At 39.9% G+C, this 27176-nt stretch overlaps 1 protein-coding gene across 3 annotated transcripts in view; it reads right to left on the minus strand.

Annotated features, from left to right (window-relative positions):
* LOC140738638 (potassium voltage-gated channel subfamily A member 2-like) overlaps window positions 1-27176 on the minus strand; it is a 185783-nt gene that overhangs the window by 69756 nt on the left and 88851 nt on the right. The window contains exons 2-4 of one of the 3 annotated variants that reach the window (XM_073066237.1): window positions 22246-22365; window positions 14886-15087; window positions 12090-12217 (exon numbers count right to left, since the gene is read on the minus strand). The gene's annotated coding sequence lies outside the window, so the exon portion shown is untranslated. The remainder of the gene's footprint in view (window positions 1-12089; window positions 12218-14885; window positions 15088-22245; window positions 22366-27176) is intronic. The other 2 variants (XM_073066236.1, XM_073066239.1) reach the window with 2 other exon arrangements.

Below are 27176 nucleotides of genomic sequence, written 5' to 3' on the forward strand. Positions count from 1 at the left end.
CTCAATGATTAAGAAAATGAAACTTCGGGCATATATGCCTAGAATGTCCACTGCAATCATTTTATGAGCTAGGCAACAGAATTTTATCCAAACTCAAATAGTACGTTCACTCTGTGTGCAGTGCTGTATCAGAAAATTCATAGGTTTCCCCTTGATGATGAATATCTGCAATAATGGAAATTCGTAGCAAATGCATGAATAAAGTCACTGTCATGATTTTTCATTCGGAAAATATATGGTGCATAAACAACGTTGACCTTGGCGCAGGAACAGTCCTTACCCAGAAGGTTAACACCTGCATCTTAAAGAGTCCAAAGCAACCTGAAGATGAGAAGGGAAGTGTGGCAGGAAAGCTTCTTAAACATGGGGCTTCTTCCTTACGATATTTATTTCTTCTCCCCTCCACTTCATTTAGACTTCACTTTTGTTACCTACCACTGTCATCAGTATCTCCCAGATCCTCAGATCTCCATTCCACTCCACTGCCTATCTCCAACTCACTAAGGATCCCATTGCACCCACATGATTCCGACTCCCCCACCTGACTCCATCCTTACCTGCTCAACAGATCTCCTTAACCCCGAAGATCTCATGCTTTATTCTCTTACACAGCCAGTTTAATCTCCACAGTGATCTCTTGATGCTCTCTTCAACTTCTACCACACTTCTCCTCAATTTACTTATCACTCTCGACATCTTTGCAGATGAAGGTGCAAGTCGAGAAGAAAATATTTCTCCATCAAGTTTCAAATGCATCGCAATCTACTCCAAAGTTTTCATTTCACATATAACCCTTTCAACCTAGTCTGTCGTAGCACCCTCTGTGACCTCGATTATTATGGATAATGGCTAGTGAATGGACATCCTGGATTCTTTCATCATGTCTTTGTTTTTGTTAGCGATCATAAACAGATATTTTAAGAACAACTGTACAGTGCATCATAATTATTTACAGCTCACGTGAGATTGGATATTGTTTTAACTTATCAAACTTTACAAAATAACCAGTTTAGTATGATATATGACAGGAAGCCTGGAAGATGAGCTCTGAACAAATATGGAAATCAGTCTCAGGTTTCAAATCCAACTACAAAGCTTAAAGAAAATGTAAATTGTCAACTTTTACTGGTTAGACAATGACCAATCAGCACTATCCACATTACTGCTTTGCAAGTGAAATCCATTTCACTTCACAACTAAACAGATATCATTTTTCCAATAACATAACTGACAAATAAATAAGGAATTATTACTTTTCACAAAGGGTTAAGTACATGAAATATTAATTCTGTTTCTCTCTCCACAGATGCTGCCAGACCTGCTACGTGTTTCCAGCATTTTCTATTGTTATTTCTCACTTCAAGCATCTGAAGATTTTTGACTTGTATTAATACTTCGAAATCCAGAATGGTATTTATCGGTCTGAATAGAGGCAATGCTACCCGAGTTGTGATACTAAGGTAACATTTGTGATACTTCATTATTAAGCAATTTGCCAAAGCAAACTTCCAAATTTCTATAAATATTACAATCAAATTCAAATTTGGTCTATTAGAACTGTCAACAGAAACAGGAAACAGTAAAAACACCAGAGATACTGTGCAGTTCAATTGCCAGTACACCACAATTTTCTCTCTGGAGTTCTAGTTTTGTTGTGGTACTAGTTAAAAAAAATTAGCTGACCAAACTTCTCTTGTCTACAGCTATTTAAAAGATTTTGGTATACTTTTATGCAATGCACAATTTCAGGAACTGGAAGTCTTGTCCCCTGTGATACCTATCCCATCATACTACATTTAATGTAGTGTATTTTCCCATTCCATCAATACAATGTTTACAGAAAATCCACTTACAATCGATTAAAAATCTTGTGTAAGCAAGTTCTTCCAGCAAATGTTACAAGTAATTCCTGTAATATTCCTATTGGAACTGAACTACTGTATTTCTGTCGGGCTTAATAATCACATTTTTCAGATATGCATCATTTTGTCTGCTCAGTTCATCAACCTTATATGAAATGACTTCGTCTGGTCTCCTCTCATCCCTCAAAAACCCCATACAGACATTTCTTTTATCTCCAAGATAAGACTCAACATCAACAAATGCAAATGGCAGTGCTACAGCTTTACCTGAGGCAATGCTATCCACTTATTGTACATTTTCCTCTGCAATGGGAGCCCCATCAACTCTCCCTAAAAAAAACTCTCCCCAAGTCTCTCAAATCCTGTAAAAATCTGCAGCATCCCTCCCCACCAACTTCACAAAGTTGGAGATGGAGCAAAGTCAAAATGGCACTAAACGGTGTCTCCTTTACTTTCATCTTTGGAAACAGCTCTATTTCTATTTTTGATATCATTTTTCTCTTTCCAAGGCTTTTTTTGAAGACCTTGACCTGGAGTTACACTCTGACTTCTGTTCTTTGTGGGAATGGGACCTGCTGTCAGGGTCTCACGACTGGCTGCTTTTTGATATCCCATGGGCGCGGCCTGGAAGGCAAGGAAGCCTTCAGGATTCCGGACTTTTGTGGCTCTAGAGACGTGCTGACACCTCTTTTTCCTTTAATAGTGAGACAGAGAGAGAGCCTGTTATGTTGAATTATCAGGTGAATGAGTAGTCTTTGAGATACTGCAAGTCGGTGTCTTTATTGATGCTTTGCTGCATGCTTGAGTGTTTGCTGGAGGGTGCTGATGCTTTTTTGCTGGTGGGGGGGTCGTTGCCTTGCTGCTGCTTGTGCGTGGGAGGGGGAATGGGGGGGGCTTTGGGGTTCTAACATTTTAACTGTCATTCACATCTCTGTTTTCACAGATGCCTATGTAGAAAAAGAACTTCAGGATGTATATTGTATACATTTCTCTGACTTTAAATGTACCTATTGAAGGTCTCTACAATGGTTACTCTTTAACTCCTGTTATTCCTGGGTATTCTCCTCAATTCCCTTCTTCCACACTCATACTAACCAAACTGAGTCCCTCCCCTTTCTGACAAATATACTGCAGGTAGTATTTAAATACTATTTCTGTCACTGTAAACTGTTGCAATGCAAATTGCCAAAGTATCCTCAAAAAATAAATTGCAAGATAATGACAGGTGTCCAAAAGCATAGTCAAACTATGTGTTGAGAAAGCAGTGGTGAAGTAAAATTGACTGCCATTAGCATCTCTGTGGAAATGGACTTGCTTTCATGTGATATAATCAAGGATGGCATGAGAAACGAAAGACAGAGTGAGAAATAGAAGATAGAATAAACCCAGTATCACATCACGCCCGACATGGCATGAATAATACTCATCTACAAAAGAAATGTTAAAAATTGGAACTTTGACAGTCAGCAAATACATTCTACTGGACTTCGCCAGCAGCCAAATTTATCAAGGACTCTTCTCTGCATACCAAAAATGTATGATCTCTTATAATTATTCAACTGATTCAAATAGTTTGAATTAAAAAGTAATCAATAATTTTTAAAAAATATAAATAAAAATCACTTACTTAAAAGAGTTTTAAAAAGAAAGCTAATAAATCATATTTAGAAAATATAAAAGCAGTATTTCTTTCTTTCTTACTCTTCTCCTTCACAACCACTCCTCTCCATTCGGATGAATGGGCCTGCTATTTCCATCCAAGCTTTAACGTGATGGAAGTACAGAGGGTTGGTGCAACAAGCTCACGCTCCATGAGATGTCCAATGTTAGAGGCAATTTAGAAACTGCCAGAATCTCTCCCATAAAGTTCAGAATTTTAGCACGGACACAGGAAAACCAAACTTCCTGATACTTTTTATGATGAATTCTGAAGGCTCTTTGTGGAATCTATGGTTCACGGTGAAATCTGTTTATGGCTCTTTAATAGTCCAAACATTAGTTAACACAACTCACTATTGATATTGAATGCCAAATGTTAATGATGACATTGTTTGTCAGCTGGCACACAGAAGTATACGTATGTTTGAAATACAAATAAATCTTGTCTGGTGTTATACATTATGATTTCAAGGAACTGTTGTACTACACTATGAACAGTTGAAACTCAACCAAGAAACATCCTTCCACTTAAAGGAATTTTGTTCCCTTTCTCTATTCATAACACTCATTCAAGTAATCTTTAACAAATTCACCTTTTTTTTCAATCCTTATCCTAAATAGAGTAATGTAAGTAATCCTCAACTTATTTTGATTGTTCCACATTCTATACAAACTTAACACTGCTAATGACAGCAATGATTCTAATATTTAGAGCCATAGACCACAGCAGCATAGAAAAAGGTCCTTCAGCCCATCTAATCCATGATGAACTATTTTTCTACCCTCAATTCTCTTCTTCCACACTCCCAGTAACCAAACTGAGTCCCTCTATCCCTTATTTATTTATTTATTAATTATTCCTCTCTCTCTCTCTCCCCCCCCCTTTTTCCCCTCTCTTTTTTCTCTCTGTACCTCTCACAATCACTCCTTGCCTGCTCTCCATCTCCCTCTCTCCCTCTGGTGCTCCCCTCCCCTTTCTTTCTCCCTAGGCCTCCCGTCCCATGATCCTCCCCCTTCTCCAGCTCTGTATCCCTTTTGCCAATCAACTTCCCACCTGTTAGCTTCATCCCTGCCCCTCCTATCTTCTCCTATCATTTTGGATCTCACCCTCCCCCTCCCACTCTCAAATCTCTTACTATCTCTTCTTTCAGTTAATCCTGTTAAAGGGTCTCAGCCCGAAACGTTGACTGTACTTCTTCCTATAGATGCTGCCCGGCCTGCTGCATTCCACCAGCATTTTGTGTGTGTTGTTAGAGGAAACAACACTCTGGACCATTGCTGCACCACCATCAAGAATGTCTACCGTGCTATTCCACACCCTCACTTTGGGAAGTCTGATCACCTAGCTGTGCTTTTACTCCTTGAGTAGGCAGAGACTGCAGCACCAACAGTGAGGACCAAGAAGGTATGGACAAGGGAAGCACAGGAGCACCAACAGGACTGCTTTGAATCGGTAGACTGGACTGTACTCAGGGATTCATCTTCGAACCTGGATGAGTATGTTGCAGTTGCTACCAACTTCATTAAAACCTGTGTGGATGAGTATGTGCCTACAAAGACTTACTGTGCATTCCCAAACCAAAAGCCGTGGATGAACCAGGAAGTACGTCGTCTGCTGAAGGCTAGATCTGTGGCATTCAAGTCTGCCAACCCAGGCCTATATGATTTGCAGAGGGCTATTTCAAGGGTGAAGAGACAATTTTGAATGAGGTTGGAGGCGACATCAGATGCATGGTAACTCTAGCAGGGTCTGCAAGACATTACTTCCTACAAAGCAAAACCCAATAGCATGAATGGCAGTGATGTTTCACTACCAGATGAACTCAACACCTTCTATGCACGTTTTGAAAGGCAGAACACAACTACAGCTGTGAATATCCCTGCTGCACCTGATGACCCTGTGATCTACGTCTCGGAGGCTGATGTTAGGCTGTCTTTAAAGAGAGTGAATCTTCGCAAAATGGAAGGTCCCAATGGAGTACCAAGTAAGGCTCTGAAAACCTGTGCCAACCAACTAGCGGGAGTATTCAAGGACATTTTCAACCTCTCACCCTTAACTCCAAGTGGAGTCATCGGGACACCATTGTGACGGTGTTTTTTTAGCAGGCTTTCATGTTTTTATGGGGCTGAGTTGCTAGCTCGACGCTCGACGCACGGGTGGAAAGCGTGCAAGGGAGCCAGCTAGATTTGAACTCGGGAGCCTTTGCTCCAAAGTCCAGCACTGAAGCCACTACGCCACCAGCTAGCTATCGCCCAGTAGCACTCACATGCAATGCTTTGAGAGGTTGGTCATGACTAGACTAAATTCCTGTCTCAGTAAGGACCTGGACCCATTGCAATTTGCCTATCGCCACAATAGGTCAATGGCAGACGCAATCTCAATGGCTCTCCACATGGCTTTAGACCACCTGGACAACACAAACACCTATGTCAGGATGCTGTTCATCGACAATCACTCAGCATTTAATACCATCATTCACACAATCCTGATTGAGAAGTTGCGGAACCTGGGCCTCCATACCTCCTTCTGCAATTGGGTCTTCGACCTCCTAACTGGAAGACCACAATCCACAATCCACAATCTGTGTGGATTGGTGATAACCTATCCTCCTCGCTGACGAGGAGGCGCACCTCAGGGGTGTGAGCTTAGCCCACTGCTCTATTCTCTATATACACATGACTGTGTGGCTAGTGTTACAGATTCAGCAACAATAAATATATCGGTGAGGCAGGGTTTTTTTTATAACAAATAAAACATTTACTAAACATTGAAAAACAAACCCCCAAAAGTAAACAAACAACTTACATAACCGGAAATCAGCTGCTGTGCGGCAGCTTAAACGGTTCTTAAAGGAATAAAGCGAAAACAGTTCTTAAAGCGATGTTGCAAAAACAGTTCTTCAAAGTAGTACTGCAAAAGTTTAAAATGCTTACAGTCCATTAAAGGAGAGACTTTTTAGACGATTTAAATTCTCTTTCACGTCGTGTTGTTGCGGTTCTCAGTCGAACTATACTTTTCCCGGAGAATTTACGAAGGTGAAAATGAAACGGCTTAAAGGCACTGACCTTTCCTTTACAAAACTGTACCCAACCCTTTCTGCTATTATTTGCAGGGGTTAACACGGGCACAGCCAACGAATTCCTTCCGAACGAGGATCAAACAAGGTCGAACCTGTTTCACTGTCAAAATCAACTTTCCTCGATCTTTTGGCTCCCGAACTCTGATCTTCACTCTCCACTGATTTTTAACTGGCAGTATTATAAAGAAACTGCCGGCAATGACCTTTTAAACTTTAAGCATTAAATAAAACTCCACCTTTCAACCAAACTGCGTCATAATATTGGACCACGCAGTGGCATGGGAGTCAAAATGGCAAATCCAGCCATGAACTGCCCCTCCTCACAGGGAGGGGTCCTCCTTTTATAACCTGTAAAAAAAACCTGTCACATGACCTCTACTGGCAGGAAAATGACATCACTCCACCATCACAAGACCACTACCTTAGGTCCAGCATATCTTCAACACCACTGTCACGTGACAAGTACAAGATACCCACGGGTACGTAACACCAGGTATAGATCAAGTACCATCTATAAACTTGCTACCATTGTTGGTAGAATCTCAGGTGGTGATGAGAGGGCATAAAGGAGTGAGATATGCCAACTAGTGGAGTGATGCCGCAGCAACAACCTGGCACTCAAAGTCAGTAAGACGAAAGAGCTAATTGTGAACTTCAGGAAGGGTAAGATAAAGGAACACACACCAATCCTCACAGAGGGATCAGAAGTGGACAGAGTGAGCAGCTTCAAGTTCCTGGGTGTCAAGATCTCTGAGGATCTAACCTGATCCCAACATATTGATGTAGTTATAAAGCAGGTAAGACAGTGGCTATACTTTATTAGGAGTCTGAAGAGATTTGGCATGTCAAGAAATACACTCAAAAACTTCTACAGTTGTACCATGGAGAGCATTCTGACAGGCTGCATCACTGTCTGGTATGGAGGGGCTACTGCATAGGACTGAAAGAAGCTGCAGAAGGTTGTAAATCTAGTCAGCTCCATCTTGGGCACTAGCCTACAAAGCACCCAGGACATCTTCAGGGAGCAGAGTCTCAGAAAGGCAGCATCCATTATTAAGGACCTCCAGCACCCAGGGCATGCACTTTTCTCACTGTTATCATCAGACAGGAAGTAGAGAAGCCTGAAGGTACACACTCAGTGATTCAGGAACAGCTTCTTCTCCTCTCCCATCCGATTCCTAAATGGGCATTGAATCTTTGGACACTACCTCACTTTTTTTTTAATATACAGTATTTGCTTTTGCAGGTTTTTAAAAATCTATTCAATATACGGAATTGATTTACTTGTTTATTTATTATTATTATTTTTTCTCTGCTAGATTATGTATTGCACTGAACTGCTGCTGCTAAGTTAACAAATTTCACATCACATGCCAGTGATAATAAACCTGATTGTCAATTGTCAATTGTCAATTGTCAACAACACAACTGGAAAATAAACAATTGGAAAGGAAAGAAATAAGATTTAACTGAGAAAATGCAAATCAGGTGATTGCTGGCTTATTAGAATGAGGTTGATGCCAGAGCTGGAATGCCCACTAGAAAGAGAAGTGATATAAAGACTGAGTATTCCTTCCTTACAGCACCAGTCCAGCAATTGATTTCATTCTAGAGGAGAATAACATCAATGAAACCCCTCAATTGCATTACTGTTTTACTACTTCCTGACAGCTGTTCAGAATCTTTAGTGCACCGTGACATATCATCACACATATCATGATGAGGAAATACTATCACTGATTTATGGACATTGTGCTTTCCAAATATTACTACTGGATGCCCATTGACAAATAAGTGTGTTCAGCTGCGTTTTGCATGTCCTGCCTGAATTATTTTGGCCTTAAAGATGAAATCTCAGACTAGTACTTGTATCCTTTTTACTCCACAATCATAAGATTGTTTTGAATATATTTGTTTAAACAGAGTGTGCTGGTGACATCATTTAAGCTAATAGCTTCAGGGAGAAAAGAAAGATTAACATGCGGGAAAGCCAAACTAAACACTATCAAAACAATAAAATCACTGAAGCATGGTAGATTAAAAGCTACTTATTGTGAATTCAGTTTCTGCATGTTGCTATCTATTGCATTTCCTCAAAAAGGCCCATTGCTCTACATATGGCAGTATCCTAGAAGGATTACATGGTGTCATCTGGAGTAGAAGGTCACTGTCAGGAATTCTGAACCAAAGTCAAAATAAACAAGCAAAAATCAAATATTATAGTGGTAATCTCATATATGTGCCCAATGTTCTTTTTTAGCTCAGTTTTTAATCAATAGTAGACTTCACATTCAAAATTACAGCATTAAAAATATTAATAGAAACAATTGACAAATGCAAAGAAAAGGAAAAAGATTTGTAAATGCGTGATTACACAATAATAATTAGGGGGCCTGTGGCATACAGATCATTTTATATGGCGGATGCTCAGACAGAAATGCAATATGTGGCCACTAAAATATCCAGAAATATGGAGCCAATACAAATAATACACCTCTGCCCTTCTGTTAATTCTCTTTTTGAAATAGAAGTTGAATGAACTTGTCCCAGATAGTAAATGCATGCTGATTATTTGTAATGTAATCTGTTGTGGGACATATTTTTGCTGAGTGCAAGGCTTGCCTGATACTTCCTCATGTCACAGATCCTCAGTGTTGAATTACCACAGACTTATTCACTTCATTACATAGAAAGCCTCTGCAGCTCAGCTGCACCTCATTCTGCATAAGCGTCAACTAATCCTTTACCATGTTATACACTTCATGAGTAATGTACTATGCCAAGCTACCTGATGTCAGGCATAACCAAAGAGAATTGAATAACTAAAACCTGCATTACAACTTCAAAAATTTATATTGAGTTCTTACTACTTAAGGGGACTGTGCTCTTAGCCTCCTGCTCTACTCGCCATATACCTCTGACCGTGAGGCTAAGCACAGTTCTAATGCTATTTGTGTTCAGCCAAACTCCATCATTGGCCAAATCAAAGGTGATGATCAGCATATAGGAGGGAGGCTGAAAATTTGGTTGAGTGGTGCCACAACAACAACCTCTCACTCAATGTCAGCAAGACCAAGGCGCTGATTATTGACTTCAGGAGGAGGAAATCAGAGGTCCATGAGCCAGTCCTCATCGGGAGATCAGAGGTGGAGAGGATCAGCAACTTTAAGTTCTTCAGTGTTATAATTTTAGAGGATCTGTCCTGGGCCCAGCATGCAAGTGCAATTACAAAGAAAGCACGGCAGCACTTGTACTTCCTTAGAATTCTGCAAAGATTCAGTATGACTTCTAAAACTTCGACAAACTTCCATAGATGTGTGGTTGGGAGTACTGACTGGTTGCATCACAGCCTGGTATGGATGCACCAATACCCTTGTACAGAAAAGTCTACAAAGCATGGTGGATACGGCCCAGTCCATCACAGATAAAGCTGTCCCCACCACTGAACACATTTACATGGAGTGCTGTGGCAGGAAAGCAGCATCCCGCATTAAGGATCCTCACCATCCAGGCCATGCTGGCTTCTTGCTACTGCCATCAAGACTCACACCACCAGGTTCAGGAACAGTTATTACCCCTCAACCACCAGGCTCTTGAATGAGTGGGGATAACTTCACTGAACTTCACTTGCCCCCATCACTGAAATATTCCCACAACTTATAGACTCACTTTCAAGGACTCTTCATCTCATGTTCTCGATATTTATTGCTTATTGATCTGTTATTATTTTTTTTTAATATTCTGTATTTGAACAGTTGTATTTTTCTCATTGGTTGTTTGTCCATCTTGTTGGTGCAGTCTTTCATTGATCCTATTGTGTTTCTTGGATTTACTGAGTATGCCCGCAAGACAACGAATCTCAGGGTTGTATATGGTGACATATATGTACTTTGCTAATAAATGTACTTTGTACTTTTTTGTTAACAAACACTTACAAACATAGAAACATAGAAAACCTACAGCACAATACAGGCCCTTCAGCCCACAAAGTTGTGCCGAACATGTCCCTACCTTAGAAATTGCTAGGCTTACCTATAGCCCTCATTTTACTAAGCTCCATGTACCTATCTAAAATCCTCTTAAAAGACCCTATCACATCCGCCTCCACCACCATTGCCGGCAGCCCATTCCACGCACTCACCACTCTCTGAGTAAAAAACTTACTCCGACATCTCCTTTATACCTACTCCCCAGCACCTTAAACCTGCGTCCTCTTGTGGCAACCATTTCAGCCCTGGGAAAAAGCCTCTGACTATCCACACGATCAATGCCTCTCATCATCTTGTACACCTCTATCAGGTCACCTCTCATCCTCCTTCATAAGATCATAAGAGGTGGAGAAAAGGCCAAGTTCACTCAACCTATTCTCATAAGGCGTGCTCCCCAATCCAGGCAACTTGTCGAATAATTCCACATATAAGAGCTGACAATGTTGCCAGTGCAGCTCAGGTGCTCAGCTGTGCATGGCTCAGTTGGTCATGATGATTTGCAGGCACTGCCCCTGGCAACAACAGTTATTCCCTGTCCAGAAGATTACTATGTATGGGGACACAAGATAACAATACACAAGTGCAAAGAAATGAAGGTAGCAAAGGACATAAAAACAGAGGAGGCACAGAGGACAGGCACACATATGGCTTCTGGCATCTCCTCTTCAGTATTTGTTCCAGAGGGAAACAAGATCAAAGTGGCTACACAGGCTTACCTAGTTAAACCTCAAACAGAAAAGAGATTCTGCAGATGCTGGAAATCTTGAGCATCACGCACAAAATGCTGGAGGAACTCAACAGGCCTGCCACATCTATGGTGGGGAATAAGCAGTCGACATTTCAGGACTGGAAGGTACTTACTATAATCATTCTGACTTCTGTCCCCTTCCTGATGGAGGGTCTCAGCGAAAATGCTGACTGCTTATTTCTCCATTGATGCTGTCTAACATGCTGAGTTCCTGCAGCATTCTATCTATGTTGCTCTACTTAAATCTCACTAGCTTTCCGGCATGTGGAATTTTGATCACCTCTTTTAAACAGACATGGGACAGTAACCTTAAATATGTAGATTCAGCTTGATGATGAACTTGATGATGAGACCCATTTATAATTTTAAACCATAAAAATGTTAATCCTCCAGACTAAATCACGTGTCATTTTGGAATGAAGGCAAAAAGTGGCACATAAAGATAAACATATTAAATATTTACTTGTACTTCTTATGGGCAAGAAGAAGCAAGATTACTCCTGAGAGAACCTTAAGGAAATCTTACAATTCCTCTTCCTGGACTGTCCTTATCCACCTAACACTATTCACAAAAACTCACAAGCACTTACCTAAATATTTAGTAGATATGGGAGACTGATCTGTGCTGAGTAGATATAGGCTAAAAATTAAGTTCAAGTTTAACTGTCATTCAATCATACATGAATACCCATGAATACAACCAAATGAAACAGCATTACACCAGGGCTGAGATGCAAAACACAATACCAACAGTCATACAGAAGGGTCTCGGCCCGAAACGTTGACTGCTCATTTCAACGGATGCTACCCGGCCTGCTGAGTTCATCCAGCTTGTTTGTACGTGTTGACCCTGAGCTTTCAGGCTTTTGTATCTTCTGCCTAATGGGACAGGGGAGAAGAAAGAACGTCCAGGTGGGTGGGAAATTTGATTATGCTGGTTGCTTAACTGAAGCAGTAAGAAATACTCAAAATATCCATGGAAGGGAGGATAGTTTCAGTGATGTGCTGAGCTGTGGCAGTAACTCTCTGCATTTTCTTGTGGTCATGTGCAGAGCAGTGGCCATGCCAAGCCGTGATGCAACCAGATAGGATGGCGCATTGATTAGAATTGGTAAGGGTTAATGGGGGACACATCAAATTTCTTTTGCCTTCTGAGGAATTAGAGGCTTTGGGAAGCTTTCTTGGCCATAGCATCTATGTGGTTGGACAAGGACAGACTATTGATGATGTTCTTCATACCTAGGAACATGAAGCTGACCTCAACACCACTGATATAGACAAAAGCATGCACACTGTGCTGCTTTCCTGCACTCAGTGACTAGCTCGTTTACTTTGCTGACGTTGAAAGAAAGGTTGCTGTCATGCTACTGAGTCTTTTATCTCTTTACTGTACTCCCTACTCATTAGAGCTATGGTTCGTCAAGCTAAGATATGCCTATGAAATTTGTCTTTAAAATTTTTGAAGAGGCCTCCTTTACAAGATGGATGTGGAGTCGCTTAGTTTTTTTCTGATATGAGCAGCATTCAGTAAGTATCAGTAGGACCATTCCCCAATGCCAATCCCAACTGGTGGCTAAAGAGAACACAAGTTGCACTGCAGATCACAAGGATGTGGAGCAGGCAGAGATAGGTATGGGTCCCCTCAAGTCTTTCTTCCAACGATGACTATAGCAGTCTGCCCTTCACAAAGCTTACCTATAGGCATCTGACAACCATGTGATCAGCCGGTTATATTCTATATGACCAATACCCAGTGAAAACTGGCAACTACCTTAGGGGAGTTTGCTTGGCACAAGTATGATGCTGACCATAGCCAGCCACTATATGCTTCAGGTTTATCTGCTATAGAGCCACCATTGACAATGATAGTCCACACTATTCCAAATGCTGTAATTAAAATGAAACTTCAAATTCTTTTTTAATTGGAAAAACAAGGGAGTCTTTCTTACTATTAAGTATTTTCCTTCAAACATTGTTGAAACATATCATTTAATCCTATGGCATTCATGCAATTTGCTAATATAAGAAATAGTTGAGACAAATTGCATAGGGGCCTTTAAGGGGAATGTTGAGGGTCAGCAACTTTAAATTTCTTTGTGTTATCATTTCAGAGTAGCTGTCCTGAGTGCAGCATGCAAGAGCAATTACGGAGAAAGCACCACTACTTCCTCAGCAGTTTGTGAACATTCGACAGAACATCTAATACTTTGAAAAAACTTCTGTAGATGCGTGGTATGAAGAATATATTGACAGTTTGCATCACAGCCTGGCATGGAAGCAACAATGCCACTGTATGGAAAAGCATACAAAAAGTAGTGGATATGGCCCAGTCCATCACAGGTAAAACCTCCCCTCCATTGACCACATCTACACATAGCACTCAGAGGAAAATAGCATCCGTCATAAGGGAACCCCACCACCCAGATCATGCTCCCTTTTCGTTGCTGCCATCAGGTAGAAGGTACAGGAGCTACAGAACTTGCAGTACTAGGTTCAGGAACAGTTATAACCCCTCAACCATCAGGCTCCTGAACCTTCATTCATTTGCCCATCACTGAACTGTTCCAGCATCCTATGGATTCAATTTCAAGAACAATTCTTCTCACGTTTTCGATATTTGTTGCAATTTATTTATTATTTTCTTTCTCTTTTGTACTTGCACAGTTTTGGCTTATTCACATCGCCTGTTTGTCTGTCCTGTTGGGTATAGTTTTTCATCGCATCTCTTACGGCTCTTGGATTTACCGTGTATGCCCACAAAAATAGGAATCTCAGGGTTATGTATGTTCTTTGATAATAAATTTACTTTGAACTTTGAGATTGTCTGTCATATTTCCAACAACACACTACTCTACGAAAATATTTAATTAGTTGCAAATGCCTTTGGGATATCCTGAGGATGAAAATGTTCTTTCTTTGCCCAAGTGACTTGTGTTAAATTGACTGGAAGGAATGGTACAGGCTGAAATATTTATGCTCAGACTTTTACTTTTGATTTATTCTAAGTATTTCATTAAAGTAGTATGCAGAAGAATTTTAAGCTAAGGTATTATTAACAATATCACACAAACAATATTTCAGTGTTTAAAAATGCATGCTTAAGTAATGGAGATTGAATTTCTGACACTAACACAGATTTTCAGTAAAGTGGTTGCTTTGTCCTGTATTGTGTCCAACTAATAGCTACAATTACTGAACAAAGGCTGCAGAATATGATCATTGTCACTTCATCCAAACAAGGCTAATTCACCTTAATGTAGTGACAAGCAGCTTTTTGCTTGTCTTAATGGTTTCTTCAGCACCGTAATCTGCTGCACACAGTCCAAAACTACACCTGCTCAAAACAGGATTGCTGTGGATGTTCCACTGTGTGTGCTTTGTTTTGAATCTCTGGATTAAATTATATCAGACATTTTTGCATCAGATGAGGAATGGTTTTCTTAAAAAGGAACAAAAGCTTAAGACACTTTATAGCAGGAGAAAATACAACTTCTTCATCCGAAAGAGTCAATGCATTACTTGCATGCAGTAGCCCTGTAACACATACCTTGTTATTTTATATGTCATATTCCCTCTGGAATTTCATGATAGTAGTTGCTTTCTTGTGGTTAACTAATCTCCATTGAGAATTTGTCTTATTCTGGTATTCGTTAAATTTACATTCATTGTTTTATCATTCTGGCTCCAGGTCTTAAATTCATGGCGTTTTTTTCCTCCCAATTTTTCACATTGCCTTAAGCACTGGAAAACTATAAAATGGGAGAAATAGGAATTAATATTCACTGATTTCTATCTTAAAACATCTTGAAAATTTATATTCAGAATTTTATATCACTCCTGTGCAGAACTTTTCCTGATGTGGACACGTCAGGAATTCTGAGCTTCGTTGACTGCCCTTCCAATTGATATTTAGCATGATCAAATATATCAAAAACTATAACATCCTCTGGTGCCTTCAGCTGTCGTGTCCGTTAGGGCTGAACTCCAATATGAATTGCCAGAATATAAAGCTCTATTACAAGATTTGTTAAATTTCAACAATATGGGAAAAACAACTTCATATTCTATCTCATCAGTTCTCTGAAAATAATGTCTGATCATGTTGACCTTTTTGGTAACATTGAGGGTCAAACTTGCTTCACCTTTTAACCACAACTTTTTGCAGACACTTCATTCATTGTTTGTTCTCTTGCCTGGTAAGTTCAATTTTAAAAAGCCAGTGGACAAGAGCCAAATACTGTTAAATTATACATGTCAGAGATGTTGATGAGTATTAACAAAAGCAGTTTCAGATAGCAAATGACCAGTAGAAAGACATGACTAAAATTTCATTTCTTAGTAATGGCTCAACCCTCTAAATTAATTTTCCATCAGGTATAAACTTACAGTGATGTGCTTGATTTAGTTATCTGACTCACATGAATACAGTACTTTGGGTGGACATATTTTCAGGATGAATTGCTTCAATGAAGGTGTCAGAATGAAAGGTCAGTAAAGTTGGAAATATGGTAATTATCTAATGAGGCCATCAAACTGAAAGCTATGTTTAGACTAGACTAGAAGGAAATGGACACTATTAAGTCCTACAGACACCCAAAGAGAATCCAAGCAATATGTTGCGTGTGAATTTCAATCACTTGCAATAGATTATTTTGAAGCATCTTCTCTCGATGACCACTCTATCTAATATTTTTAATATTTGGTAGGTTTAAATGAGATCACCCTGCTTCTTTTAAGCTCCACTGAGTGCAGGTCCAAAGCCATCGAGTGCTCTTATATCTTCAAACACTCCTTGTACGTTAACCCATTCAGTCCCTGAATCATTCTTGTGAACCTCCTTTCTTGGGACCCACTCTAATGTCTGCACATCCTTATTTAGATTTGGGGTCCAAAACTGCTCACAATACTTCAAATGCAGTCTGACCAAAAACACAATTGGTCATTCTCATTAGAGAAGGTGTATAGGTGATTTTAAGGGCATCATGATTTGTAACTTGTGTTGAACAAAAATGCCACCACTGTATCTATTTCAAAATAATGGAATTAATAATAACAAACTAATGTGGGAAAAACTGTGACGTGACCATTTTCCCCAATGTTTTGTAGGAAGCATTACATAGTGCAGCAGTTTGTGATGCTGTTTCACACCTCCTTGTCTCAGGGTTGATCTGGATTTCTGTGGGAAGATCACATTCTCCCTCTGACTATGGATCACACCCCTCCCCCCACCCCTCCATGCATCGATTTCCTCCCACAACCCAAAGACATGCTGGTAATTTAATTGGTTCTGTAATTTGCCTCTATGTAGATAGAAGGCAAGAGAGACAACCAGTTACAGGGAATGTAGGATGGAGAAAGGGTCTTATGGGATTGCTCAACTGGGATCCACATAAACCAATAGGCAAAAGGTCTCCTGCTGTGTCATTATAAAAAGTATAAAATCAAAGTAAAAGTCCTTTTCTAGCTGTAATGAATGCTCTACAGAAATTTTGAATTTATCAGTGAGAAGGTCAAAAGACATAGGCGAATGTAGAGAGAATAAATGTGTAAACCAAGTAAGTACTTTTCAGATATTGTTGTCAGAAAGTACATATATCACCATACACTACCCTGAATTGCAGGCATTCCTGTAGGCACTCACAGTAGAATAAAAAATACAATAGAATCAATGGAAAACTACACACTGAGATTGACAAGCAAGCATTCAGAGGCCAGGTTGAAATAGACAATAGAATGGATGAGACAGTGGTGAGTTCAGTAAAGCTGTCAGGTCCAAATGAAGGGTCTTGATTCAAAATGTCTGGATCCATTTACTTCCACAGATGCTGCCTGACCCACTGAGTTCCTCTGGCAGCTTGCTTTTTGGCTCCAGATTACAGCATCTACAGTCTCTTGTGTCTCTAGCTAACACCAATTCCTGTCATGACGCAAGTGAAGCTGACATCTTTGTGTTACCTTCATCAAATGATGATGTAATCTAGCACATACTAATACCTAGATGAAGGGTGCTCCCATAAGGCCTTGTATGTGTTCTTACCAATTGGACATTGTCTAGGTCCATTTTGAGGACACTTTAAAGTCCTTGATTTAAAAGTCACCTAAGAGAATCATCCTTCTCCTATTAGAACTTGGGTCATTGGCTAAGTCTGGAATAGAATTCCTTATCCATCACTTCTAGGTTCAGGGCATATGTGCCAATAACCTTAACACACTGGTTCTGTGATGGAGTGAGTCAAAAGATCATGAGGTATTTGTTTATTCCAAATGGTGATTCAATAAAACAGAGGCAAGTTCAATACTTGATGATGAAACCACCTTGAAAGAGATGGTATATTTCTTCTGGTCTGTCTACAACCTCTTCACTAATTGACTTACCCTGTTCTTCCCACTGTGCCTCACTCATTTGGATCAACCTCAGAATGCCTAGATTCCTGGGCCATAAAACAGTAAGGCACTCCAGTTTGTTGCTGTTGAGGCTGTCCATTCCAGTCCCACTCCAAATATCAAACTTTATTATGGAGAGGGGTATGCTCATGCAGGGTGGGATGACCATTGCACATCAGCTATCACTTTAGAGCATGGTCTTTGTGAGAAGGAGCAACATGATTAGAAACCAGGGTCAGCTACATACTCTTAAAACATATCAAGGTGCGTAAACACTCCCATAAGCATTTGCTCAAACTGCAATTATGCACTCTATTCAGCAAGCACAACTGCACAGAATGCTTCTGCCCATTGCTCTGTTCTTAGCACTTCTTTCCCTTAACTCTGTCCTCTCAGAAATCCCCTGCGGCTAAACTTTTTCTTGCCCCATCCCCATAATGTATAACTTCATGAAATGGATTAGAATAGAGGATGTGTTATAGGATAGGAAACAGAGGGCTGATTGCTATTTAGTGGAGGCCACAGGAATTGGACTGGACCTGCATTAATAACTTAGATGAAAGCACAGAACTGAATATTTTTATGTCTGCTGATGATAGAAAGTTAAGTGAGAAGAGGATTGAAGGAGTCTGCAAAGGGATATAGTTCCGTGCAAAAGTCTTGGGGACATATTTATAGCCAGGGTACCTAAGATTTTTGTCAAAGTGGAGTGGAGAGCATGTTTATAAATCTGGTGGGAGCAAAGGATGCTGGGAATGGCCAGGGGAGAGTGCCACGGGAGGTGTGTGGGAGAGGTGGTGGAGCAGGAAAGCCAGAAGTGGGGGGGTTGGTATGGGTGCAGACACAACCAGCCCTGAGACACCAGGCAAGCAATGTGCCCCCTAAGGTGTGAGCGTGCGCATACGTGCACATCTTTTGCTACTAGTGTACAAAGGTACTTAAACTGCACACAAAAGGCTGCCACCCTCTACGTCATTGGCTTGTTAAGTATACTTCACAATCACATTTCTTTTTCCAGTTTCTGATGAGGACGGTGTTGACAATGTGGAGTTTGTGATAATTTGTCTGCAGATTTTAGAACTGTCTTATTTATACTGTTTTTACTGAAGGAATTATTCTGTCAGCACATGTTGTTGTCACTGGGCAGAACATTGCAGTCAAGGTCATTTGACTCCAAACAACTGCTTTTTCAAAGAAATGGGTTGCCCTTCTTCCACCATCAATGCTGCCCTCAAGTGCAGCGTTTCACATACGTCTGCTCCTACCCCATCCTTGATCCACCCTACCAGGCACAGGGTTCTTCTTGTCCTCAACTACCACCCCACCAGCCTCTGCGTCCAGCACATAATTCTCCAGAACTTCTGCCATCTCCAGTGGGATCCCACCACCAAGCTCATCTTCCCCCCCCCCCTCCCACCCTCCACTTTCTGCTTTTTGCATTTGTCCCTCCCCACTGATCTCTCTCCTGGCACTTATCCTTGCAAGCAGAACAATTGCTACACTTGCCCCTACACCTCCTCCCTCACTAACATTCAGGGCCCCAGACAGTCCTTCCAGGTGAGGCAACATTTCACCTGTGAGTCTATTGGGGTCATATACTGTGTCCGATACTCCCAGTATGGCCTCCTGTATATCGGTGAGAAGCAATGTAAATTGGGAGATCGTTTTGCCAAGCACTTACGCTCCATCCACCAAAATAAGAGCGATCTCCCAGTGGTCACCCATTTTAATTCCACTTCCTATTCCCATCCCGATATGTCAAGTCATGGCCTCCTCTACTGTCGCAATGAGGCCACATTCAGGTTGGAGGAACAACATCTTGTATTCCATTTGGGTAGCCTCCAACCTAATGACATGAACACCAATTTCTCGAACTTCCGGTAATGGCCCCCCTCCCTCTCCTTCACCATTCCCCATCCCTTTTTCCCTCTCTCATCTTATCTCCTTGCCTGCCCATCGCCGTCCTCTGGTGCTCCTCCCCCTTATTTTCATTCTTCCATGGCCTTCTGTTCTCTCCTATCGGGCTCCTCCTTCTCCAACCCTGCATCTCTTTCATCAATCACTTCCCAGCTCTTTACTTCATCCCTCCTCCTCCCAGTTTCATCTATCACCTTGTGTTTCTCTCTCCCCTCCCCCATCTTTTAAATCTACTCATCACCATTTTTTCTCTAGTCCTGCTGAAGAGTCTTGGCCCAAAATGTCAACTGTACTTTTTTTTTCCATAGATGCTGCCTGGCTTGTTGAGTTCCTCTAGCATCTTATGTAGGTTGCTTGGTTTATTGATCACTACAGCATGTCTTTCTGGTGTTTCCCATTCCCTCCTGGCTCCACTCCTCTTTTCCCTACGATGATTCTCTTCTCTCTTCCCCCTTCCCACTTTTAATCTACAATAGAGACCCATATCAGAATCAGGTTTATCATCGCTCACATGTCATGAAATTTGTTCTTTTTTGCGGCCGCAGTACAATACAATACATAAAATTACTGCAGTGCTGCTGTCTTAGGCAACTAGCTAAATATATGTGATTCTTGCACAGTATGTACATAAGGTGTGAAGATAAGAAGACAGTTGCAATATTAGGTAGAGATGTGTGAGGTTATTCATTTTGATGTAAAGAAGAACAAAACAGATGATACCTAAAATGTTGAGAAAATGGGAGATGCTAATCAACAGATGGATCAGAGCAGTGGTAAATGTAATGACAAAAGATAACATCCAGATACAGAAAGAATGTAGACAGACAAAACTATCTGTTAACTAGGAAGTTAGAGAATAACAGTAAAGACCATATATCATACCTAAAGTTTTTCTGCAATTTCAGTCTGTGCACATGAGATACCAAATGCTTTCCTTAGAAATAGTGTAGTGTTGATTCCTGGAATGAGGGTTTGCCCTTTGAAAAAAGATTGGTTAGTGAGCTTCTGGTGACAGGAGTTTAGATGAATGAAAGGTTGTCTCACTGAAAGATGTCACATTCTTTTTGGAGTGGGTGAGAAAATAGACATGGGTGATTCTGAGATTACCTCTTCTTGCTAGAGACACTCAAACAAGGGTACATAATCTTAGGAAATGGGTTTCTGGCTTCAATGAGAAGATTTTTCCTCACTCAAAAGATTGAAAATCTTCAGAATTCCCCAGTCCAGTAGGCTATACATCCTCTTGCAATAAGGACATTGAAGGAGTTATTGGACTTTGAGACTGACAGAAACATGGATGAGGTTGGGAATTATCATCAACATTCAATAAAGGAGCAGCCCCAAGAGATCTGCTTCTGTTCTTGCTTTTTTTTACTTTTTACATTCGTATAACTATTAAGACACCAATGTGCATTTAAAAGTAACAGTTATGGTTTATCTCAATAAGGTGAACACAACATCTGAACAGCTCTCTCCCTTTCACCCTTTCCCTTCAGCAAATGCATTTATTTCCTAAAGCTGAGAAACAATGTGAAAAGCATTACTCCTCAGTGCTCTTGATCTCTATCCCTGTGAGAAAATGGAAGGTCCTGCCAATGCACCGTAACAACAAATGCCACTTGCTTAATGGGAATAGAAATTTGATCTCCCTCTCATTACTCCAATGCTTTAGCTTCTTTTGTGTTTCATTCTTGCTATGGAGCAACTTCAGAGCATTCTTCCAAAGGTTCCAGAGGCACCATCAACACTCCTCAGGTCCACATTATCAATGCCATGGAAGGTACTGTGAATGTATTCAACAAAGAAAAACTACTTCCAGGGTGAAAACGTAGGTGATTAAAATGATTTAGGATTATTGTTACCATCAGGAAGGAGATACAGAAGCCTGAAGGCACATATTCAGTGATTCAGGAACAGCTTCTTTTCCTCTGCCATCTGACTGCTAAATGGACGTTGAACCCTTGAACACTGTCTCACTTTTATTTATTATTTCTGTTTTTGCACAATTTTTAACTATTTAATATACATATATATACTTACTATAATTAATTAATCTTTTTCTCTCTATATTTATCCTGCACTGCTGCCGCTAAGTTAATAAATTTCACGACATTTGCTGGTGATATTAGACCTGATTCTGATTATTCACAAAACTGTATTTGACACTTACACCCTCCAATTAGATTTTTTTTCAGTAACATACTTCTTTCACATCAATGAAAATAATTTTGAAAGGAGGTTTTGACTACTTGCCTAAGTATAAAAGCATGAACTTTTCACGGCTCTAGTTAATACTGCAAGAGTGAAATATTGCCTCTTCGAATATCCTGGTAACAAGCCAATAAGACATAGGAATGGAATTGGGCCATTTAGCCCAATGAGTCTGTTCTGCCATTCCATCATGGCTGATTCACAATATTATCCCTCTCAACCCCATTCTTTTGCCTTCTGCCCCAATCCTTTGATGTCTTTACTCATTAAGAATGTGTCAGCCTCTGGTTTAAATGACTTGGCCTTCACAACATTCTGTGACAATGAATTCCAATTGTTACCAAGTACCAAAATCAATTGTTAAATATCAAGCCATTTTCCCTCTTTCCTCTTACCTGAAGGTAGTTGCTTTTTGCAGTTGGCTGATCTTATCATTCTACCATGTGGATGGAGCTCAATACGGCTGAAGACTCATGGTACAAACTTCTTCCCAACTTTCCATATTGTTTTTAATTCTGAAAAATTACAAAACATGAAAAACAGAAATTAATCCATCTCCATCTATTTGCACTTAATCACCTGTTTTGAAATTTCTTTTTTTTTAATTATCTTAGATCTTAAAATATAGATTTTAAGAATTAATTACTCCTATAAAGAACTTTCCCAACATTATTACAGCTCAGATACTAAAAAGTTCAAGGCCAGCTCTGCAACTGATACACTACATGATCCACACATATCAATAACCACAACATCCCTTCAGCTGTCATTCAAGTGCTGTGCCCACTGGAACTGAATTCCAATATGAACTCCCATTAAGTAAAGTACTGTGCCAAGCTTACTAATTTTCAACACAGTGCAACAGCCAAACACTAATAAATTATACATGGGTAATAATAAGGAAGTTTCAGGTGGCAAGTGACCAAGAAGGAGATGGGACTGAAATTTAATTTCTCAGCAATCGGCCTCAGTCTTCTAAATTTTCACCAGGAATAGATTTACATTGAAGTCCCTGATAACCCACAGGAATACAATACATTGATTGCTCCAATTAATGTCTCCTAAAGGTCAACACCATTGGAAGTAGAGCAATTATCTAATTGTGGCAATATAATGAAAGCTATGTTCAGACTAGATGGAAAAGAAACTGACTTTAGTAAATTCATCAGACTCCCAGAATCTTGAAAGGCAGTTGGTCATATGGTGGAGGGAAGTTCAGAATGCGACTGCAAACGATTCAGTTCCACAATCAGCACATAAGGTGAATTACCAAAACATCAGCCAGGTTTTCCAAATGGGTGTTCTTAACTGAGTGCCTCACTCACTGGGAGCATGCACTGGGAAACTGGAAATGTACCTGCAGGATTGTCAGTACACTGGTAAAATGCACCACAGTAAGATATTGGTAGGTGGGTGAGAGGGGAATGTTTAAAAATATTTCTCCCTTGTTAGCTCTCCCATATTATCTCAAGGGATCTTTAAAACCGAGCTCTGTCATAGTATCCAGTCTTAGCTTTGTGTCAGAATTTGTAAAACAAAATTCAAAAAACGTGGTTTGGAATGTTCAATTATGTTAAAAGCACTACACAAATTCAAGTTATTATTGTTATGAATAAAAAATCAATGAAATGATTCAATATTTACAGAATGGCACTTAACACACTATTTATTCTCTTTTTTAAATTCAGCTGGAAATGGTAGCTGCCCTGCTTCGCGAAGTCCACTGTTCTTGATAGTAGGTGTCCTTACTCCTCTATAGGACTGTTGAGAGCAGCTCCATTATACTGTAGGCAGAAATTACTGGTTTCTCATCTCCAAACTATATAATAATAACTGCAGGCCAGTTGTTGGTTATAATGATATAGGAGCAGTAAAACATCAAAAAATTGAATGATAATAAATCTGTCCTGTAAACAGCATTTAACATTAGTGTCACAGGTACTCTTCACAATAAATCATCACAAACATATCAATAAAATTGCATCATAATTCCATGCCCACTACATTAAAACCACTGAGCACTTCGGGGAGATGTTTATGAATTGGTGCCTGCAGGTCTTCATTGCTGTAAAGATCTTGGCAGTTTAGACCTGTTGATCAGTAGCCTCTATATTTTATAATAAATAAAGTGAATCTCTCAAATTCCAGCAAGTTGAGCAGCATCTGTGGAGGGAGAAATAGAGCTGATATTTTAAGTCAAAGCTATGGTCACAAAGATATAACAGACAAAATAAAAGCCCTTTAGCTCCACAAGTACACACCAACCACCACCTAGGTACACTAATCTGACACTAATCCCACATTCTCCTCAATTCCTCTTACTCTACCACTTGCCTGCACACTATATGCAATTTACAGAGACTCTCCATGTACATCTTTGGGATGTGACATGAAAGTGGAGCACAAGGAACCTAAGCAAAATGAGCACCTGCAAACTCCATACGGACCGCACCCAAGCTCAAGATTGAATCAGGGTCTTTGGCACTGTGAGGCAGTGGCTTTACTAGCAATGCCACAAGATTCTTCTATTAATGTATCTTATGTTTGTACTTTAACAATAAATTGATTGTGCAGTGGCCAAAAAAGGATTACAAAAGAAAAGTTATAAAATTAAATCGGACAGACAGACAGACAGACATACTTTATTAATCCCGAGGGAAATTGGGTTTTGCTAAATTGCATAGGTTTTTGGTCACCGTGAGTAAAGATGTACAATTATCAATTATTATTATTTCTTTAGTTCTCCCCTTGCATTTAAAATGTGATGAATAATAATTTGAGATGTTTTGCTAAAGATATTTAAGGCAGCTTCAAGTCAAGGCATTTCTTTTGTTCCGAATGGAAAATGAGAATTGCAATGAAAATCTCATCCTAAATAATGTGTGTTAAAATGTGTTCAGAACCAAGGGTAGGACAAGTCTTTCATGCAAGTACACAAGAGAAAACAAGCCTCAAATTATTTTCTTTAGCCATTTACCAAATTTTCTGTAGGAAAGGAACATTCCTATCTAAATGGCAGTCTTCGGGGCCTGAAATCTTTCATCACTGGAGTAATGTTAATATATCCTTGCAAGAATGGAAAAAAAAAATTACCTAATTACCAGAACAAGGTTTCTGAAATACTTTTTTACATAGTTGAATAATTACTCATTAGTAATAATCATGAGTGATTAATATTTAAAATATAAAACCAACAGACTGTCATGTAGATGCTCTTGTAGTAATTTTTTTAAGGTGTGAGGCAGGGGTTGTACAGTTATATTGCTGAGAGATTAAATATTTCACCTTTAACTTTCTCTTGAGCAACTTTGGATGCCCGGAAGCTAAACGCGTCACAGGTCTGGTACAAACAATACACACTAGGCATGGGTATTTTCTCATTAGTGTCCATGGGTGCAACTTCCATCCTATACCTACAAAGCAAGTGACAAGTAAGTAGGAGGTAGTGGGTGGCAGGTGATCGATGAGTGACTGGAGGTGAAGCAGTCTTTGTAACATTACAATGTGAACTATAGTGAAAAGCTACATGAAATTATTCCTGTGTTAACCTCTGTTCTCATGTTGTGTTTATGTCAGAATAACAATCAGAATCAGGTTTAGTATCACTGACAAATGTTGTGAAATTTGTTGTTTTGTGGCAGCAGTATAGTGCAAAGGAATAAAGATTAAGAAGTTACAATTAATAAGTAAATATTACTAAAGAGGAATAGCGAGATAGTGTTTATAGGTTCATAGACTTTACATAAATCTGATGGTGAAGAGGAAGAAGCTGTTCCTAAGATGTAGAATGTGGATCTTCAGGCTCCTGTTTTCCCTCCCTAATGGTAGTAATGAGAAGAGGCCATGTCACAGATGATGAGAGTCCTTAATGATAGGTGCCGCCTGCTTGGGACTCCCGCCTTTTGAAGATGACCATGATGGAACCAGTTCATTCTATAACCCAGTGCAGCTTCTTTTGATCCTGCATTTTGGAGCCTCAGTACCAGGTGGTGATGCAAACGGTCAGAACATTCTGTAGAAATTTGCAAGAATCTTTGATGACGTACCAAATCTCCTCAAATTCCTAATGAAGTATAGTCTCTGGCACACCCTCTTTGTAATTGCATCAATACGTTGGGCTTAGGATAGATCCTCTGCAATGCTGGCACCCAGTGCCTTGAAGCTAATCACTCCATCCACCAATGGCCCCTTGATGCAGACTGGTGCGTGTTCTTTCACTCCACTTAAGCTTGACTACAATACTGTTCATCTTTACCTGCTTCTGACAATATGGGTGTAATCTCTGGCTTCATTCATAATATTCCTGGTGCCAAGTGAAAGGGTTATGGCTTCAAATTCCGCTCGAAAAGACTGAGTAAAAAAAGTGGGATATGACCTTCTAATACAGTAGTGATGTGGCTTTGGGGGATGGTTTATAAATGAAATATTATCTGGGCTCCTACTTTTCCTTTTAACTATTCATTTTTTCAGATGTCTCACACAATGGAGGCCATTCAGCCCATCAAGTCTATGTCAGCTCTCAGAATAATCCCTCCTACTCCCCCATTTATTTGCCAGTGAACTAATTCTCTCAAAATTCCACCATGATACTCCCATGATCCACCTACATTGGAGGTAATTTATAGCTGTCAATCAGCTGAACAACTTAATAACCAGCAAGTCTTTGAAACTTAAGAAGCTGCTGAACCTAGGAAAGCTCATGGCCACGGGCAGAATGTGCAAACTGCATATCAAGAGCACCTCCGTTTGGGCTCTGAGGTAACCACACAAACGGCTCCATCACTGTGCTGCCCATGGAACGTAAAGAAAATATGTATACGTAGGATAGTCCAAAGACATTTTCTTCAAGAGGAGAAGTAACTGGTGACTGGATTGACCTGTATCTCTCAATATTAACAGTAGGCCATCTGACTCACCACATTGGCTTGAAATATAATTAAATCTTGGTGGTAGCTTCATAAAGGATGGTCAGCAATGCCTTCTTTATGGGTCAGCTTACCTTTGCATTCTACACCCATGTATTACATTGCAGGAGTTGAAGATCAGCTGCTAGGCCCCCCATGCCATCCTGAACTCAGCTCTAAGTGCAGGGTAGAGCACAAACATTGTCAACTAAGGTTGCTTCTCATCCATCCCAACATTTGTATTTGGTGTAACTTCTTTCATTTGAAGGAGAATTTTTTTTCTCTCTATATTACTTTGCTTTTAGTTAATTTATAGTACTTTAATGTGTTTTAAGTAATCTTAGATCTATCTTTTAAATAATTTTCAGTTTTTAATTATTGCATTCTATTTAAACTATTTTAATGCCTAATTATCAGAGATA

Source organism: Hemitrygon akajei, chromosome 14 (assembly GCF_048418815.1).
Source record: "Hemitrygon akajei chromosome 14, sHemAka1.3, whole genome shotgun sequence".
Taxonomy (NCBI): Eukaryota; Metazoa; Chordata; class Chondrichthyes; order Myliobatiformes; family Dasyatidae; genus Hemitrygon; species Hemitrygon akajei.